Below are 20,621 nucleotides of genomic sequence, written 5' to 3'. Positions count from 1 at the left end.
CATAGATGACGGTCAAGGGAAGCCCTCAGGTCCAACCGCAGCACTTCCTAAGGGCGTGGCCTTAGGCAAGACACAGAGTATGTTGGACCCTCTGTCTCTTCATCTGAAAGTGGACAGAATAACGCTCACTCAGGGCTGCCGTGACAGTGATATGAACTGATGCTGGAGAGTGGAGGAGACAGTGCAGCTTTGCTGTTAGCAGTTCACAGCTCCACGGGGATGACAGACAGTGGGCCTGAGGGAGAAGGAGGTACCAGGGATGACACTGGGAAACTCTGTGGGATGCCATGGTCCCCACCCCCACCCCCATTGGAAGAGGATTGTCCGAATCTGCTCTATCCTTGGCTGATCTCAGGTTATGAATGCAAAGCAGTGGGGACCAGGCCGGAATGCAGAGGGCAGGCCCCTTCTAAGGTGGTGGGGGCCACTCAGAGCTCAACAATTGTCACCCCAGGGGTGCGTGCCAATGGCACTGTGGGGAAAGGCTGGCGCTTCCACATCTTCTTTTTTTTTAATTTAAAATGTTTTTTGTTTGTTTTTTTGTTTGCTTTTGCCACACTGCACAGTTGCAGGATCTTAGTTCCCCGATCAGGGATGGAGCCTGGGCCCTCTGTAGTGAAAGCATGGAGTCCTAACCACTGGACCGCCAGGAATTCCCTTCTTCCACCTCTTCAAGGAAGCTGTAACTATGGCGTTTTATGTGAAAACTTTCTGCTTTGGTCTTTTTTTAATGCTTTTTTATTGTGGTAAAAGTCACATAATATAAAACATACTATTTTTACCATATTTAACTGTACAATTCAGTGGCACTAAGTACATTCACACTGTTGTGCAATTCTCACCATCATCCAACTCCCAGATTTTTCACCTTCCTAAACCGAAGTTCTGTCATACAGAGTGAGTCAGAAAGAGAAAAACAAATATCATATATTAAGGCATATATGTGAAATTTAGAAAAATGGTATAGATGAACCTATTTGCAAAGCAGAAATAGCGACACAGACATAGAGAACAAACGTATGGACACCGTGGGGGTGGGGTATGGATTGGGGGATTGAGATTGATGTACATACACTCCTATGTGTGAAGTAGATGGCTGGTGAGGACCTACTGTATAGCACAGGGAGGGAGGAAAAAAAGAAGGTACAATCTGTTTGCAGGACATATATTAAGTAAACCTTAAAAACGCTTCCTGGTTTGGAGTAGAGGTCGCTAGAAGGCCACAAACCTTTATCTGAAACCGTTAGGGCCAGATGTATTTCGGGATTCAGAAATTTTTAGATTTAAAAAGATTACGTGCCCCCCAAAAAATAATAAATAAATAAATAAAAGGAAAAAAAAAACATTAAAAAGATTACACGATACAACTACCACTTACTACCTGACATTCCCAAGTGGAGTCTGGGCAGCACATCACAGTCAAACTCATGAATATCTCTGCATCACAGGAAGCCTCACCGCTTCCTCTCCCCAAGGGGCACCCAGGGCAGGCAGCCCCCACCATGCTGGCAGAAGCAGGAATGCAACTGACCCCGACTGTCTCTTCTGGTGAAGTGGGGCAGGCAGAGCTGAGGCTTGTGACCTGGTTTCCTTCAGCCAGCCCCGCTCACTATAGGAAGGCTCATAGGAGCCATAACGCTTTGGGATTCCTGAACTGAAAGATCCTTGATCATCACTGCATAAGTCAGGACACTCAGCTCTAAGCGACAAAAACCCAAGTCAAACAGGCTTAAGCAAATAATAACAATAAAAATCAAGTTTCTTAGCGCACGTAACATAAAAGTACAGAGGTGTCAGGTCAGGGTCAAATGGATCCAGGTGCTCTGACCATGTCTCTAGGACTTCGGTTCCCCTGTCTCTCTGCTTCACTTTTGATTGTTTTGGTTTCATAACAGACACTTCCCTCGTGGTAGCAAAATGACTGCCAGAGCTCCAGCCCTACATGCTTCTGGGGTTGGAACCTCTGGGAAACAGCTTTTCTTTAATTAACTATATTTATTTATTGATTTATTTATTTATTTATTGGCTGCATTGGGTCTTCATTGCTGCTTGTGGGCTTTCTCTAGTTGCAGCGGAGTGGGGGGGGGGGGCTACTTTTGCTGTGGTTCGCAGGCTTCTCATTGTGGTAGTTTCTCTTGCTGCGGAGCACGGGCTCTAGGCTCGTGGCCTTCAATAGTTGCAGCACACGGGCTCAGTAGTTGTGGTTCACGGGCTCTGGAGTGCAGGCTCAGTAGTTGTGGCACACGGGCTTAGTTGCTCCGTGGCATGTGGAATCTTCCCAGACCAGGGATCAAACCCATGTCCCCTGCGTTGGCAGGTGGATTCCTAACCACTGCGCCACCAGGGAAGTCCAGGAAACAGCTCTTGCTTTTGCCCAGAAGTCACCAAAAAAAGACATTGGGCATCTCTATGGCTCTGAGAGGGTCACTTGCCCATTCCAGAGTCAATCACAGTGGTCAAGGTTACATGTCCGCCTGGAACTGAGGACAGGACTCAGTCAGCTACGATGGTGATCTAGCTAAACCATCTCATTTCAGCAGAGGGAATGGTATAACTAAGTGAAATCTGGCCAAGCTCTCACAGCCAGGCACTGGCAAAGCCAAGACCCTGATCCAGATGTCTCACGGTTCTGGGTCCCTCTATGACGCCGCCAGGCTGCCAGAGTAGGTGGTGGGTGAGACTGAACCCCCAGGGGCTCCAACCACCCTGAGCGGCTCAACAGAGCCTGCTCCAAAGCCATTGCCCCACTTCCCAGGTTTCCCCACCCTCAGGCCATGCTGAAGAGGGAAGAGGTGAGAACAGCCCATAATCTAACACACACACACACACATGCATACACACACACCATGAATGGGGTCAGAGCCCTCCATCAGAGTGTTTGTTCTGAAGGACCCACAATTTATCTTTTCGTCTCTTGTACCTCTCACACCTCAAGACAGGCCTCTGCCGACATCAGCACAGAGTTAGCACTGAATATATGTCACTAATCATAATATCATTGTTGTGACTGTTATTATTATTATTTCTCCTAGTATTATTTATTCTCACCCACACTGTCCTTGGCTGAAACTTTACATTTATCCTGAGGCACAAAGGAAGAAGCACAGAGGAAATATGAACAACAGAGCAGAAGGACCAGGGAGCTGGCATTTTGAATGGGAACCGAGGCCTGAATTCAGCCAAAGGCATGAAAGTCCTAATAATTACTCACGTGTATAACTCTTTTCAATGTGCAGATTACTTTCTCCTCCATCACTTCATTTGATTCTTAAAAAACAAAAGACCATAAACAACAAAGATTTACTGTATAGCACAGGGAACTATATTCAGTGTCTTATAATAACCTATAATGGAAAAGAATCTAAAAAAGAATATATATATATACATATATATCTGATCACTTTGCTGTGCACCAAAAACTAACACAATATCATAAATCTACTATACTTCAATTAAAAACAAAACTCCTGGAGTAAAATCAAGAGAGAAAATTATCTTCATTCACAAATGAAAAAAACAGCCCCTTTCCCCCAAAGAAACATTTATCTAAGGTTTTCCAGGTACTAAGTAGTAAAACTAGGACAGAACCTGAGTCCCAGTTCAGAAGTTTTTCTACAAAACACACATGTACATGCTGCAGCACATCCACGTGTACTCATCCTGTTAGAAATACAGAGATCTAGAGAAAGAAATAAGTGGATGGATCTAAAAGCCAACAAAGTCACAAACACTCCTAGGTCTTACATGACCCCTGTCTTGAGTCAGCTTTACATAAAAGTATCAAAAGCTCCCTGCACCACAGATCTTTAAGCCACGTATCAAACAAGCTGCTTTCCTTACCTTTCTCCAATCTTTCTACTCTCTTCTTTCATCTCCCACCCAAGGGCCACCACATCTCCCACCCTTATTTATCTCAATTGTGACCAAGAGTTTCTCTTCCCCTTGCTAATAAAAACTCTACTCAATGGGCTTCCTAGGTGGCGCAGTGGTTAAGAATCTGCCTGCCAATGCAGGGGACACAGCTTCCATCCCTGCTCCAGGAAGATCCCACATGCCGCGGAGCAACTAAGCCCATGTGCCACAACTACTGAGCCTGTGCTCTAGAGCCCAAGAGCCACAACTACTGAGCCCACCTGCCGCAACTACTGAAGCCCACGCACCTAGAGCCCATGCTCCACAACAAGAGAAGCCACGGCAATGAGAAGCCCACACACCGCAACAAAGAGTAGCCCCAGCTCGCCACAACTAGAGAAAGCCCATGTGCAGCAATAAAGACCCAACACAACCAATAAATAAATAAAATAAATAAATAAATAAATAAATTTATATTTTAAAAAAAAAGAATAAAGACATCTCCAACCTCCCCCCCACCCCCCACCCCCCCGCAAAAAAAAAACTCTACTCAATTCAATTCACATTTACTGATCTCCTAGGAGGATGTTATCATCATCTCAATTTTACTGACCAGGAAACAGAGACTTGTCCAAAGTGGTACAGCTAGACCTGACCATTCCCTCCAGTCATCCTTTGGCCCAGGTACCTTTTCATTTGATTCTGCCCAATTTTCCTCTTTTTGAAACTGGTGAGAATCAGTGTTCAGTTTCTATCCTTGAAAAAAGTGGGAAGGAAGTGGTTCATTTCAATCCATCTTCAGGTGGAGTCATCTTCATTCACTCATCCCACATTTTCTGAGTTCTTACTTCATGTTAGTTCTCTTAGGCCTGAGGTTGTGAGGCGTTTGAAGGGCAGAAGAAGAAAGAGAAGGGAGAACATTATACTTGTTAAGGTACAATTGGTTCCAAAATGTTTATTCTTTAGCTAGAACCTATACTAGCAACCATTCAGGGAAAATTAGCTAGCAGTATGTAGATGTACATGTATGAGTACATGTACATCTAGATCAAGGTCAAGATCTATTAATAGTAGGTAATACATGTATGTACTAAAAAAATTAAGTATGAAAAGTCTTTCTCACACTCATCACCCCGCTACCCAGTTTTTCCCCTTAGAGACAATGACTTCATCCAGAGAAGGGAAAGTACATATCAATGAGACCACTTATTTCTCGAGAATCCCCCCAAAACAATATATTAATAGACTTTGTCATATTTGCCAATCTAACCAATAAAAAACAATATCTCATTTTTCTTGCCTATTCATAGTCTTAGAACATTTATCTGGTCTTTTTCTTATTGATTTATAGAAACTCTTTATATATTCAGGAAATCCAACTTTGTACGATACAAACTGCAAATAGTTTCCTGTGTGTAGATTGCTTTTTAATGTTTTTGATGTTGTTGCTGTCACTGTTATCATGCAACCTTAAAAAATATTTCTTTGCAGGCACATTGATCAATATTTTCTTTTATGGTGTTTTATGGTGTTTTCTGGTGTTTCAGTCATATTTTGAAAACTCCTACCCATTCTGAGATTATTTTAAATTTTCCCCATATCCCCCATATCTTCTCCCAATTCTTTTTGGTTTTATTGAATGTATAAAACATTGATTCATCTGAAATTTATTTTGGTGTAAGTTGTGAGGTAGGGATCCACTTTCCATTTTTTCCAGATGAGGACCCAGTTATTCCAAAGACACTTATTGAAGAAACCATCTTATCTCCACTTATTTGAAAATTTCAAGCCTTGGTAGCAGCTTCTATTTTAGCTTTCTTCATTTATTTCATTGTTTGGAAGCTAGAAAATTATTTCAGACTGATAATATCACTCACCATGCTTGTGGGAGTCATTTTGCACAAAATTTAGGTCAGAGAGATAAGATGAGGTTGGTACAGGACACATGCTGTAAATACACACCCATCGGAGAGCTGCATCACACTGATGCTATGAAGAACAGCCTGACTCGAGGATGGAAGATGCCTTAGAGGACTGGGATGGGGAGGGTGGGGGGGACTCAAGGGAGGGTGGGGGGGGAGTTGAGAGAGGGAGGGAATATGGGGATATGTGTATAAAAACAGATGATTGAACTTGGTGTACCCCCCAAAAATAATAAATAAAAAAATAAAAAATAAATTAAAAAAAAAGAACAGCCTGGTGCAAATACTTCCCATCATCAACCTCTGCTTATGCTCAGGCTTCAGTCATAAAGAGAAAAAACTTGAATACCAAAATGAGAGACATAAAAGTGCATAGTTTTGTAAACAAAAATTTGTAACATGAGGGACTTCCCTGGTGGTCCAGTAGTAAAGAATCCACCTTCCCCTGCAGGGGATGTGGGTTCGATTCCTGGCCAGGGAACTAAGATCCCACATGCAACGGGGCAACTAAGCCCTCGCGCCACAACTGCTGAGCTCTTGTGACTCAGCGAGAGAGCCCATGTGCTGCAAACTACAGAGCCCACACGCCCTGGAGCCCTCGCACCACAACTAGAGAAGAGAAAACCCTCACGCCACAACTAGAGAGAAGCCCATGCACTGCAACAAAAGATCCCGTGTGCCACAACTAAGACCCAACACAGCAATAAATAAATAAAGTATTTTTTAAAAAATTTGTAACATGAGGGTTGAGGAAGTTCTCATATGAGGACAACTTCAGGAACACATTGTTAAGTTAAAGCTGTGATACTACAGTCATGATCACACCACTATCCCCAACACACACACACCAGAGCCCACCTCATCCTTTACAGCAACAATTTTCATTCCTGGAGCATGGCTTGAGCTTGAGGTGAACCTAAGACCTCCTTTCCAACCGCGGAAGGCCTGGGTGCCCTTTAATCTTCTTAGAGCAAAATCCACTGAGCAAAATTATAATTTGATATGGCCGCACTTAGCCAATAGAAACTCATAAACCGTCTTAACATCATAATGCATTGTGAAAAGGAATCGCTAAGTACCATGAAACATATGAGAACCCCAGGCTTCCATTCATCTCCAGCTTTATGCTAGGGCAGCATGTTAAAGTGATTTCAACTTCAGAGCAGAGCTCCCCAAAGAGTGCTCCAGTCTTAATTAAAATGTCAATGAAATACAAAAGTGCATCGGGGACATTTTCAGGAATCATTCCCTCTCCACTTGCGGATGGTTGGCTGTGCCTTCCCTCAAGCCTGCCCGCTTGTCCACTCAGGGCAGACACTGGGCCCACCCTTCTCTGCCACGGGGAGCCCTTGTCCAGACCCTTTACCATCCCTTGGGAGACTGGGGGGAGGTGGGCTGAAGGTGCCTGCTTGAGGCTTCCCTGTATCTTGAGCTGCCCAAGTTAGAAGGCAGGGGTTAACCTCACCTGGGTACATAGCCCAGAAGGCAGAATGAGGGGTGGGGTGGAAGAGCAGGGGGAAGGAAGATGAAAAAGCACAGCCTCAGAGGAGTGACACAGGAATGTTTTTAACTCAAGAGTCAAAAATAAAGATACCTATGGGGCTAGACAAGGGACATAACTGAGGATGTGGGGAGGCGCTGGGTACTAGGGAGTGGTGGGGATTGTGGTGAACTCGAAATCAGTCTCCCCTCAAACGGGGCAGCTGCTTCTCAGCTGCAAGATTGTTTATATGTGGAATGCAAGCCGAGTGTCACTACATCTCCTGATTTTTTTCAAGAAAATCCAGAAATCTGTATTTTTTTTAAGTATGAAATCTTCCTGATTTTGTATTGGCTACTTATTATTTAGATATTTTAAATGTTTAAATATGTAAAGCCCTTGTGTTGGTCACCTCTGTGACCAAAATAAAACATATGTGTGGATGAACTTTGGCCTTCAGTCCTGGGAGGCAACTGTTAGGCCTCAGTTCTGTCCCTTCTTTAATTTCAGTATCCATCTATCCATTTATTCATTTACGTCTTCATTAATCCATCCATCTATCCATCTATCCAACCATCTATCTATGCATCTATCCACCCATCCACTGAATATTCATTAATGCCTCCAGGTATAAGGGAAAGTGACAGAAATAGAAATGAGTCTAACCCCAAGTTCAATGTGTGTGTGTGTGTGTGTGTGTGTGTTTCAAGCACAGACCAAGGATCAAAAGTCAAGGTCTTTAGACCTATCTCAGCTCCTAAGTTGCATGTGACCCTGGGCTCAAGCCTTCCCTTCTTTAGGCTTCTCCTTTTCCATAACACAAGCTGGAGAATCTTCTTTGAGACTTGAAGTTGTCACCTGTGACCCTTTCTGGTCTGGTTCTTAACCTCATCTCAGGCCCAAGCCAGTGCTAACCTTTGTGTGGACATCACCTCGGTTTGGTGAGCTGGTCTGAACAGGCTCACCTGCCTGGATCTGTCACAACTTCCTCCCTGTGCCCCGCCTGGACCATAACCACGAGAAACACCTCCCCAGAAGGAGGGAAGAGACTCCTGAGACAGGGCCTGAAGTTACAGGCTGATCTAAGACTCCATGGGACTTCACGGCATTCTGGGCAGGCTCTTCTTCCAGGGAGCCCTTCCTCTCAAAAGATAGCAGGGTTCATGCTGAATAGTTGACTCTCATTCAAGTGGCATCTCTCAGGAAAAACTGTTACCTTGGCAGGGATTTCCTGTGCCTCAGGCAGAGGAATCAATGTGGGAGGACATTTCCACTGATGGGGAAAACTGTCCTGTCATTCTTGAAATCCCATCTGTGAGGTAGTGTTTACTTCTCTGGAGGTACGAGGAAGGAACACAACTTTCCACAGGAGCATCCAGACTTTGCCTTGGCCTGAAGAACGAAACATTAACTCATTTATGTCTAGAGTTGCAAAACTGCAACATAGCTTCTAGGTTATTCTTTGTTAAAAGTTCCAGATAGTACCTTTAGACCGTGAATGCCTGTTCACTCTGTGTCTGTTTCTCTGAGTTCAAGATTCCCATTTCCTTTGTCTGCTTGTCTTTTCCCATGGGCTTATCCTTCCTTTTGTGGGTCTTCCCAAACGTATTCACTGATGGGAGGCCATTTGGGGTCTGTTTTCTGATCATCCAGACCCAGGCTTTTTAACTGCCTTTCAAAATGTATACGTCTCCAGCAGATAATTTGGCCATAATTTAACATTTGTGTTTTTTCAAATCTTTCAAACATTCTTCTTTTATGGGGTTAGCAGCCCTAAAGGGAGGCAGGGTTAGGAAGACAGGCTGGGGTTTGTTCTGCCTTTGTCTGAGCCTGTTGCTGAGAAGTAGTGTATATTCTGTTCATCATGTTATCTTCCCAGCTTTTGATCAATAGCAGAGTGTGTTTTTGATATAAGAACTAACCAAATGTATTCAACAGATTATACATTCGTGTTACCATTATGACATCGGACGAACAGATAATCTACACACACACACAAAAAGCTTTGGATTTCTTAAAAGTGAATTTAATTATAAGTAGTCGTGTGTGCTGGAGAATTATAATTATGAAAAGTCATGTTCTGTAAGTCTGAAATGACAGATTATATTTCAAAGGCTTATTGCAGAGGAATTAAAGGACCCAATTTATTAGTTGTGAACGTACGATTATTGCGGCTTTGCTTTTAAAAAAAACCCACACGCACACACACGATCACAGTATATTCTAGCTGGATTTACTACCTCTAATCCTTTCGACAAGAATCATATTTGGCACCAAAAGCTGCCACTCGGTTAATTTGTTTGTGAGACAGAGACAGGCAACTAATCTTCGTCTTCTGATCCTTGAATGGCAATAATTTCAATGACTTTGTGGGCATGTTTTGCTTCCCTCATTTCCGTCCTTGCAATGTGATTAAGAAGTTGATGTGGGTCAAAGAACAGAAATACTGTTGTCAGGGAAGAAAAGGAGAGGGTCTCGTGGATGTGGGTGGGGAGGGGGGGGAGGGGGGGTGCAAGAGCTTCAAAGAACCTGGAACTGGGCTACATTTGTTTCTGCAACAAACATTTTGGGGGGCATCTACTATGTTCCAGGCACCGTACTAAGCACATTCTGTGTGTTTTCTCAGTAAAGACTCTCAGAACAACCCCCTGAGATCACACAATTGCAAACGTGTCTTATCGATGGGGAAACTGAGGCTTGGAGAGATCACCAAGCAACCTGCCCAGGTAACTGAGTTCCTGAGTAATGGAGCCAGGATGGGACCACAGATCTGTCTGGCCCCCATGTCTACGATGTCACCCCGGGCTCCCCATTTCTCTCCCAAGTGAGATTCACAGTCTGGAGAGAAAAAGAGTGGTGGGCAGTGGGCGTGTCCGAGTGGCATTAAATGGGGGTGAGACGGCTGAGTTTATCACACTCTCCAAGACACAGAAAGGGAAGGAGGAATTAATCGTGCTTCGTGGGGATGGGGAGGGAGACATTGGGGAGGCAAAACTTTGTAGCCATGACATTGAGCCAGGCCCTGGAGGACAAGTAGGTTGCTCCAGGCAGAGGAAAAGCATTCCCAGCAGAAGGAACAGCCTCTGGAGGAGACAGATTCTGAGGTGTACAAATAAAGTGGCTTGTGTTTGCAAACATTGGTGTGCTGAGGGCTTAGGGTGTAAACGAGAGCAGGAGCGAGGAGTTAGAGGCAGGAAATAGGCTTGGAATAGAAATAGGGAGGAGTCTTTAATGCCCAGCTAAGCTTCCTGGACTTTCTTCTGTAGGCAATGGGGAGCCACAGATGGTTAAGTAGCATGAGGTGGTGGTATTGAGGGAAGAGGTCGCCAATCACTTGCCTACAGGGGCCAAAAGGATATGAGCGATGCAGGCCTGGAAAAGTTGTATAAGCCTGAGAAAGCACACTCTGTCTAAAGGGATGGCCACTACTCGGCTTCAGTTGACCGTGGACAGTGAGAACAAGATCCCCGGGTTCTTAAGAGAAACTACAAGTATTAGCAACTCGGTAGATTGATTGCAAATGAGCCCCATCTCTTTCCTTATCCAGGCGCCTTACAGGGTGAGTCCCCCGCTCCTCCCACCATGGGTTGGAGCCTATTTCCCACCCCCCGAACCTGCTATGACACACTGAATGTGACGGAAGTGAACGTGTGTCCATTCTGAGCCTAGGCTTAAGTGACCTTGAGGACTGGGCCAGCCTGCAGAGGATGGAGACCATGTGCAGCGGGGCCATGTCATCCCAGCCTGGTCTGCCTAGACCAGGCCAGCTCCAGCAAGCCTCCACTCTGCTGGAAAAAGAGAGAGCCCCACCCAGAGAAGCAGAACCACCCCCACCCCAGCCTGCAGACTGGTGAAAACTGATCAGAGTTTGTTGTTTTAAGCCACTACTTTTTGGAGCTATTTGTTAGGCAGTCATAACTAACTGATTTGTATTTTTAGGAACTCTATGCTGATGTGGAAGGATCAGAGACTCAATAACCAGAATTTCTGGTTCAGCAGGCATCCAAAAGTGTTCAGTTCTAAGTTGCTGGATGGGGCAGAGCAGGGGAGGCCTAAGAATGTCCCACACACTGCTGCCTGCTCTGTCCTTCCTGCAGGAGATTGTGCTGACCATGGAGTTCACCGTGGTCTCAGGATCCCCCACTCATGCATGACCACCAGCCCGTCCTGCTCCCTGTTCAAGCAGCTCCCCAAGCCTCTACCCAGCTCCCCACCTGTAGTAACTGCACTCAGCAGACCCCAATCCAGCCATCTCTCCCTCAGCCTAGACCCCCAGCTCCATTTGTCTGAGGCTGTGACACCCAGGAGCTTGGAGCCCTCAGCATTTTAGTCTGAAATCACTCCCTTTTTAGATTCACCATGGTTTGAACACCCTGTGGACACACCGAGCACTTGGGCAGGCTGCATGGGCCCCCTGGTGTCCAGACAGCCTGCTCCCTCCAGGTCCTGAGTTTGTGGCTCAGAGGACAGTGGTCGCAGGGCTTGGGGTGGGCTCTCGAGCTGGATCCTACTCTGCCACCCAGGTGCTGTGGGAATTAGAAACGGCCTTCTCCAGACATGGGCAGACACACTAGGTCAGGGGCTTGTCTTAGCTGGACATGAGCCCCACTCAACCCCCAGCCAGGGCCCCTGATTCAAGCTGAAACATGACATCCATCAGAACTTGAACCAGTCCAGACTTTCCCGACCCTCGTCCCCAGCTATGAATGTTTTTCTGCCTTGGCCTTCAAGGCGCCACTCCAGGGATGCCTCCTCTGGGAAGACCTCCCTGATCCCGTCTCCTGACCCTTGATGCCCTTGGAGCTCCCCCTCATCAGCCTGTGCCTTGTCCTGCGGGTCTCTCGGCACCCGGCAGGCGCCCGCAGTAGACTGCAGTCTCCTCTGTGGGCAGGGAGGTGTAGAGTGGGGTCCTCTGGGAATTGGAATTAAGGGGAACCTAGAGGCTCAGAAAGGAGGCTGGCCTCCCTCACTCCTACTCTGCACAGCTGGGGGTGATGTGCCTGAAAAGGGAATATCCCCTCAGGAGGCTGGGGCGCTGCCCACAAGTGCACTCTGGAAACCCCCAGCCCTTTTCCAGGCCTTCCTGAAATCCCTCCTAGCTGCCTGCCTGCAATTTCACGTTTGGATTCTGTGAGTATGTGTCTCCATCGGGTAAAGGAGGGGACAGGGGCCTTCCTGTCAAGCCCTCCGTGCTGGTCACCGAAGGGAGAGGCCAAGGACCAGTTGAGTTTGACAAGAGTGGGGACAGGACGTGGAGAAAGTTCCAGAGCTGGAGACTGACTTGGGCATCGCAGTTGGGACTCCAGCCTGTAACGGGAGTTTGCGGGTCTCTGGGCTACAGCTGGGAGGGCAGAGGACAAAAGTCGAGTGGTGGATTTTCCTCTTTGAAGGGTTGCACCAACCTGCGGGGGAAGGATGGGATGGTACTTACAGGAAAGGGGATTGACTGGATTCTTAGAAAAACAATAGCCAGAGCTTACTGCTGGGGCAGAAAGATTGGGGTCACCAGCTGGCTGTTTGATACAGGGATTGGTCCCTGATGCTTTGGAATTCAAGGGCAGGAGGCCCTTTGTGGCCTTGCTCAACCTCGGGCTCCCCGGCCCCCTCCTGAGCCCCGTCCCTGGATCCCACAACATGTAGGATGTTCTGATTGTCCATTTCTCCTTCCTTATCACTTGACTTTATTTTCACTGAAATGTGGCAGGGGAGGAAGTCTTAGAGGCATTTACCTGAGCCATGGAGGGAACTTTTGGGGGGACATCTCAAGCTCAAAGCCATTGGCTTTCTGCTCCCTGCCTGAGGGCAGCTGCTTGCTAATTATAGAGAGGGGTAGGGGCCTGGCTGGGTGGGGAAGGGAGATATTCTGCAGTCAAATGCTCTACCCCTGAGCTACACCCCCGGAAGGGAGATATTCTGAACGGGGGCTGGTGGAAGAAAGGTCATCCCTGCAGGTAAGATGCCACCTACACATAACCAAGAGGTCTCAGAAGGGCAGTGCCAGAAGAATCCACAGGGCTCCCATTGTCATGAGAACACAACCCAACTCCCGAGCTTGGCCAAACAGTGAGACCTGGCCCCAGCTTCATCGTCCTTTATTCCTACCCTGCCTCATTGGGGTTATTTGGGTACAAGAAACAGAAATCAATTCTGGCTAACTTAAAACAAATGGGCATTTATTGGAATGATAATGGGGTAGTGGCAAAAGCTAGACAACCAGGGCGGGCATCAAGATGGGAACACCAGTCCCACGGGCCCCACAGCTGGCATGCTTGGGCTCCCAGGGTTCTGTTTATGTTTATGCCATTCAGGATTCCCTGAGTGTCCCACTGGCTGAGCCCAGATCACAACCCACCCCTGCAGGGTACCCAGAGGAAGGGCCTGGCCCAAGAAGGCCCCAAGGACCCATGTGGCTTCTAAAGAGGGAAGGCAGGTATCCCGGTCTGTCTTCCCAGCAAGAGAGAAGTTCCCCAGCAACACTGTCCTCAGTGGAAGGAGAGAAGTACCAAAAACAGGGGGAGAAGATGTTTGGGAACAAAACCCACAAATGTCTCATGTGTCCTTCACTCTGCTCCTACCACAGGGCCTTTGCACCTGCCATCCTCTTTGCCTGGAGCACTCTACACCTGGTTCTGCACATGTCTGGTTCCTTTTCCTCCTTCAGGACTCAGATCTCACAACAGCATCCCTGAAAGGCTCTCCCTGACCGCCCATTCTCAAGTTTCCCCATCAGATCATCTTGATCCCAGCTTCACAGGTCTTCCAACCATCGAACATTACCTTGTTTATTAGTTTATTAATTTGTTTTGCATTGTCTGTCTCCCCCCACTGGGATGTAAGCACCATGAGAGCAATGACTATAGTTAATCACTGCTGTCTATCCAGTGCCCAGTACAAGACTTTAATAAACATTTACCAGGGAAACAAACAAATAGGGACAAAGAGACCCAGACAGAGAAGGTGGCTTAGCCAAGGATGATTGGAGAGAAGATGGTGATGTTCTCAAGGATGCAGAAGCCAAATCTTGCCTGCTCTGGGGCACCGGCTGGCCCCTGGCTAAAAGCACAGGCCCAGAGCAGATTGCCTGGGTCAATGCTCCCTAACTGCACCTCAGTATCCTTTGTGTAAAGGACTATCCCTCTTTGTAAAGGGATAATCATAATAATATATTCTCAGGAGCTTGTTTGTAGGATCAGATGAACTAATACATAGAAAGTGCTTAGGGCAGAGACTGACGATCTCATAATGCAAGTTGTTACTATTCTAGACCTTCTGTGTCCTTATCCCTGATTGACAGATCAGTGCCCCATCCCACCCTCACACCAACCAGGATGAAGAATAGGCAAGCAAGGTAGCTGTAATAATAATCAGACAGACAGGCAAACTGCAGCATCATAAGACCAGAGGCCAGGAGATCCTGCCACAGTGATCCAGCTCACCTTTGCAAAGCCCTTCATTTGCAAACTGCAGGGAACAGATGCCAGGTGTCCTGATGAACAGACGTGCTTCCTTCCTGCTCATCCACATGCCCTAGAGCTGGGGGTGAAGATGTGTGTCGGCTGTGTGGTCGTGGGTGAGTGATGGCCACTTTCTGGACCTCAGTTTTTTCCCCTTTAAATGTGAAAATGAGAATCTCAGATGTGAAGTGGATTGATGATTTTACTACTGAACAGGTGGGGAGCAGGTACAAATACATCGGTGGAAGTCCCTTTACAGTCCTGCTTCTCAAACTTAAACTTTCCTTGAGTTCAGAATTATCTAAGAATCTTGCCTAAAATGCAGGTTCTTAGAATGCACCCCGCCCCCAAAACTTGCCTCATTAGTTCTAAAGTGGAGTCCTGCAATGGTTAACGAACCTCCTCAGGTGATTCTGAGGTTAACGCTGAGAGAGTGTGATTGCTCATTAGTGCCACTAGATGGCGGCACAAGCCCAGCTAATGGTCTGACCCAGCAGGCTCCGAGCCCTGAGGCTGTGTCACCAAAAGTGACCACCAGATGGCGCAGCCTGTCTGCAGAAGGAGACGCTCCTCCAAGGTGCGGGGCTGGGTGGAGGATAGCCCGGCCTTACAATACCAGTGATCTGAGAGGTACACATATACTTCCCTGCTGAGGTGGCTTACAGCCTCAAGAAGGAGCTCTGGGGCCAGGGGAGACCTAGTTCTATTTCAGGGTTATGGGCATCCAACCCCCTGTTCTATCAGAACCCCATCTGCCAGTGGTCTTGACACTTGCCCCAGTGTAAAGGCCTTGCATTCAGTAGGTGCTCAAGAAAGACTTTTGATCACTCGAACCAATATACACACACACACAGAGGCCTGCTTGATGAGCCCTGCAGGGATCCCAATTATTATAGTGATCAATTATTAAGTGCCTACAGGGTGCATGCCAGACACTGTTTTATTTTAATATTTTATACACACATATACATTTTTTTTTTGGCCGTGCAGCATGCACAATCTTAGTTTCCTGATCAGGGATCGAATCCATGCCCCCTGCAGTGGAGGCACAGAGTCCTAACCACTGGACCACCAGGGAAGTCCCCAGACACTGTGTTAAGTGTTTCATAAACACTAGCATACTCTATACCCAGTCCTGAGAGATGATTATTATGACTACTGGACAAAAAAGAGAGAGCGCCTCCATGAGGTGAAGGAGTTACAGGATCAGGAAGTCATAGTCAGCACTTAATTGCAGTTACAGAACACGGGCTCCCTGGGGGTGAGTGTTGAGCTGGCTTTACAAGTAGGGTAGAGTCATGGAGGGAAGACATTTGGAGAACACCCCTGAGTAAGGGCAAAATCGGTGAGTTGAGGGCAGCAAAGGGCAGGGGGAGGTTTGGCTGCAGGGATGCTGGAAGGAGGTGGAAGACAGTGGGGTTGGGGTGCTGGGCTGACAGAACCCAGCAGGTGGGGGAGCAGCAGCTCCTGCAGGAGAAAGAATCAATAGACTAAGGTTCCAGTGTTACACTTATATGCTGTGTGTCCTTGGTCAAGCTACTTGCCTTCTCTGGGCTCATTTTTCCCCTCATATTCGTAGCCTCGTCACAAGTTCATTGGGAGAACTGAATACAGTGACCTGTGTGAAGGTGCCTGCCTCAGTCCTTGGAACAAATTGAGCCCCTGGGGGTAGTTCGTTTTCTTTCACTTGTGTGGCCCAGGCAAATCTTCCTGTGTGCCTCAGTTTCCCCCATCTCTCCAGGGTGACCGTGTAGAGAGGTGGTTGGGTGCAAGGACTCTGGTGTCAGAGAGCCCCGAGGGGTATCCTGGTGCTGATGCTATGTGCAGTGACCTTAGCAAAGTCCTCCTCTTTCTTCCTCGTTTCTTCAACTATAAATCGAAGATACTAACTGTACGACCTGCATCAAAGGAGCACCATGGGAATTCAGTGTTCATAAAGGACCTGGCCTTGTGCCTGACATGCAGTCAGCACTCAGGTTCCCTTCCAGTGGTGACTTCCATTAAACTGAGAGGTGTAATCGGACCCTCTTGAGGATGCGTCCAGATCTGACATGCTGGTTAGTGTTTAGGTAACAGCCTCTTACTTCCTTTTCTCTTTTTTTTTCCCCGACTTGAATGGGCTGTGCAAATGTATAGACACCACTGCACCTACAGCAGAGGTCATCACTCAGGAGTCCTCTCTGCAGCCTCCCTGATGTGGAAGATGGTGGAGGGGAGGGCGTGCAGCCTGTGTGAACACGTCCAAGTACAGAGAGCTCACTGCCTGATTTCCATCAACCTCCCCATAACCCATGTTTCTCAGGGCCGCTCAAGCAGCAGTGGGAATGTGGGCCCTTCCTCAAGGATGCCCTGGAGCCCACGGGTCAGATCTGCACTCTGCCATCTCTTCCACTGCATGGCCCCTGCACAAGAAGACCCAACCCCCAGGGGCCGAGGAAGGGGGGTTCTCTGCCTGGCTTAGTAATGTGCAGACAGACATATTGACACTGTCACAGTCTCATCCAATGAACACGCTTATCCCTGGGACTGCATCCTGCTGGCAGAAGCACCTCAGTGGTGAGCCTTCCCCAGGTATCACATGGATTACCCTGCATGTTTTTAGGTACAAATAATGGAAATGCTACCTAAATCGAACTAAGTTTAAAAGGGCTCCTCAAACTGAGAAATCCAAGGCAAGATGGTTTCAGGTAAAGGTGGATCCAGGGTCTAAAATAGTCTTCCCCAGTTTGTGTCTTCTGCTTCTGCCTCCACTATGAAGCCAGCTTTATCCTCCAGATAGAAGCCAGCAAGTGGCTCCTGTGCCCCGAGGGCTGGATGCTCCCACTGGCCAGGCCTGGGCCCTGTGGGAGGAAGGTGTGGTTTCCCAAGGAGAACTCAGTGTGCCGTGCACAAGAATGGAAAATGGGGGCCGAGCAGGAGCAAACAAAGGCTGCCCTAATACCACATTCTGTCCTAACGATCATGACCAGAAGTCACACATCTGGACAAAATCAAAGGCAGAGAGAGGGGGGATGTGAACAGGGGCGGAGCCCTAGGGGAGGTAGTGACCCAGGGACTCAGAGACCCCACTTGGGCATAGGGGAGAGGGAAAGGAGGGCCGATGGGCAAGATGGGGGTGGCAAGGACAGAAGCCATTGGCCCACTTGTCCTTCCCAGCCCAGTCAGGATCATTAACCTGTCTGAAGGTTTTTTGTGTCCACCCAACTAGTCCAGGCTAGGCCAAACAGGGTTTCACCTGTCCTCTGTCTCCCTGAGGTTCCTTAGGGAAGCAGTTGTCTCAGCTTAACTTATGGACACTTTAAGGCTTCATTCCTTCTCGTCACTGTTGGGAAGTCCTACCTGACATCTACCCTGCGTTTCTCCTGCTGTTGGTTACCAATGAACAATTCTGCCCTGAGATGCTCCAAAACCTAAAGCGATCTGTTCTCACCTGACCTCCAAATGGCAGAAAAGGGAAGACCTAGGATGGCACCTGTACCTTTATAACACAAGAGAAGTCCCAGAGTTTTGAGTCATCCAAAATGACTCCTAGATAACCCAGGTCAGAGCCCCCAGGTGCTCATTTTGGCCTTTCCTTCTACTCTGGGGACCACTGTACCATTCCCACCTCTGCTTACTGGGCCTGCCCCTCAATCTCCCCACATGTAGGGGAGATTCATTAATTTATTCACCCATTTATTTGACAAATATTAACTGTGTACCTTCTCTATGCAAACCCTGTTTCAGGCACTGGGGCCACAGCTGACATTCTCAAGCAGGAGTCAATAACCACACAAGAAATTAAAGTTAACGAGACTGTTACAAGCTTCCTTGTAGCTGCCAGAAAGGAAATAACACCAGGGCGGGGGGGGGCAGGATCCTTTCTGGGGATGGTCAGTCAAGGAAGGCTACCCTGGGGAGGCGGCATTTGAGCTGAGACCTAACAGATGAGAAGATAAGATATGCAGGCCAAGAGGACAAACGTGCCAGTTGGGTCCTCCAGGAAGTACATTCTTGGATGGGGCCAGGAGTTCAAGGAGTTTTGGAGGATAAGCCCAGAGAAAGAAAAAAAGCGGGGAAGCAGGATGGGGCAGGAGCCTCAGCCTCTAAGACAGCGCTTCCGAAAAGGTCAAGTGGCCCCTGGGGAGCTCTAGAGCCCTGGTACCCTGTGTGCTCAGTCATGGTCTGGGACTTGGCCGAATGAGCACGGCGTAGGCTCAAAAGCTGAGGCTGAGGCCACTGCTGTAGGCGGTCAGCTCAGTCCACTCTTTGCCACTGAACAGCATGTTCTTTCTTGAAAGAAGATCTATGGCTGTCACAAAAGGGTTGCCATCTTTCAGGAACGGACAGAAAGCCACAGCGTGGCTGCGGATACAAAGTACGGGAGGCAGGAAACGGCGAGCGTGTTGGTCAACTTCCGTTTGCGCCTCCAGGTGGCGCTCCACCTCCCGCCCTCCTTGGACTGCTGGGCCCAGCTCCTCCCCAACTCGGGAGGCCAGCAAAGGAGAGGAGGGAGGGAGGAGAACAAAGGAGGGTGTTTATTCCTGGATCCCTCCGCAGGTCTCTTGGGCTGTTGTTTTGTTGAAGGTACCTGCCGTCCGGTAACTGTGCCCTCCTGTCAGCCTTCTGGGCCTGATGGTCACAGCCGTGCTTCTGGCCCATTGACCCCCCAACCCCCCAACACACACTCCACCCACATACTTTGTATCTAATCCTTTTGTCACTAAGCTCTCCTCGAATTATCCTCCTCCCAAAGTGCCATCTGCTCCCTCCTGGGCTCCTGACCTCCTGGGCTCCTGACTGTGTGGAGAGGACGTGGCCTGGAATCCATGGGCCTGGGCCTGGGGTTGGGGTCCCAGCAGGAGACCCCAAGGTACCTGGGGTTCCCTGGCCCTAGAGAAGGTCCTGCTATGCTCCCCTAGGACTGAGTGTGCTGGCATACTCCTGTGCCCCCAGGACTGCTTCTCAGATGCCCCTGGGACCAGAGGCAGAGACAAAATGAGGAAGGGCTGTGACCTCAGGCAGAGGGTCTGACTGGTCCTGGTTTCTCAGCTAAGCTTTTCAGTGTATCAGCCAGGAATCTCAGGTTGCAAGTGACAGAAACTCAACCCAAACGGGCTTAAGCAACAAACAAACCACATACAAAGTTAGGACGAGGGGATGTATTGACTCAAACTAAAAAGCTCCTACTTTGGCTGCAGGCAGGGCTGGATCCAGGAGTTCACCTGATGCCAGCAGGAGCTGAGCCTCACCATTTCTGCTCTCTTTGGTGTAGCTTCAACCCTTAGGAAGCCTCTGTCCTTAAGAGCACCTCCACCCTCGCATCACACCGTTTACAGCTGAAAGTGTAGGCTGCATTCCAAATACCTCCAGTGAAAGTCCCAGAATTACTTTGCATGGGCTCCAAGCCTCCCTATGAACCATCACCTGGCCAATGATATTGGATCTGCTTTTTAGCCAGGCCTGGGTCACATGGACCCAGGAGCCAGGAAGTGGGTCACATATACTGAGCCTCATAGACCAAGAATTGGGGAGAGGAGGTTCCCCAAAGGAAAATTAAGGGGCAGCCACCAAAAACAGAAGGACAGGGTCTTGGGAAGGAATAAACAACAGATGGTCACTACCTCCCCCAGGGCCCGGTCTTCTTATGTTTCGTATCTCGCACCTTTGTTTTCCCTCTCCAGCAGTACAAACTTTATCTCAGTGCTGCTGCACCTCAGCACCTGGAACAGTGTTCATTAAAGTTGTGCTGAATGAATGAACAAACCAGTGGCAGAAATTGATGTCACATCCTGGTGTCACCCAGTTGAGGCCTATATTAATTTCCTAGGGCTGCTGTAACAAAGTAGCACAAACTGGGTGGTTTAAAACATCAGAAATTTATTCTATCTTAATTCTGGAAGCTAGAAGTCCAAAATCAAGGTGTTGTCAGAG

This window comes from Hippopotamus amphibius, chromosome 16 (genome assembly GCF_030028045.1).
Source record: "Hippopotamus amphibius kiboko isolate mHipAmp2 chromosome 16, mHipAmp2.hap2, whole genome shotgun sequence".
NCBI classification, from domain to species: Eukaryota; Metazoa; Chordata; class Mammalia; order Artiodactyla; family Hippopotamidae; genus Hippopotamus; species Hippopotamus amphibius.
Note: the sequence above shows the minus strand (reverse complement) of the source record.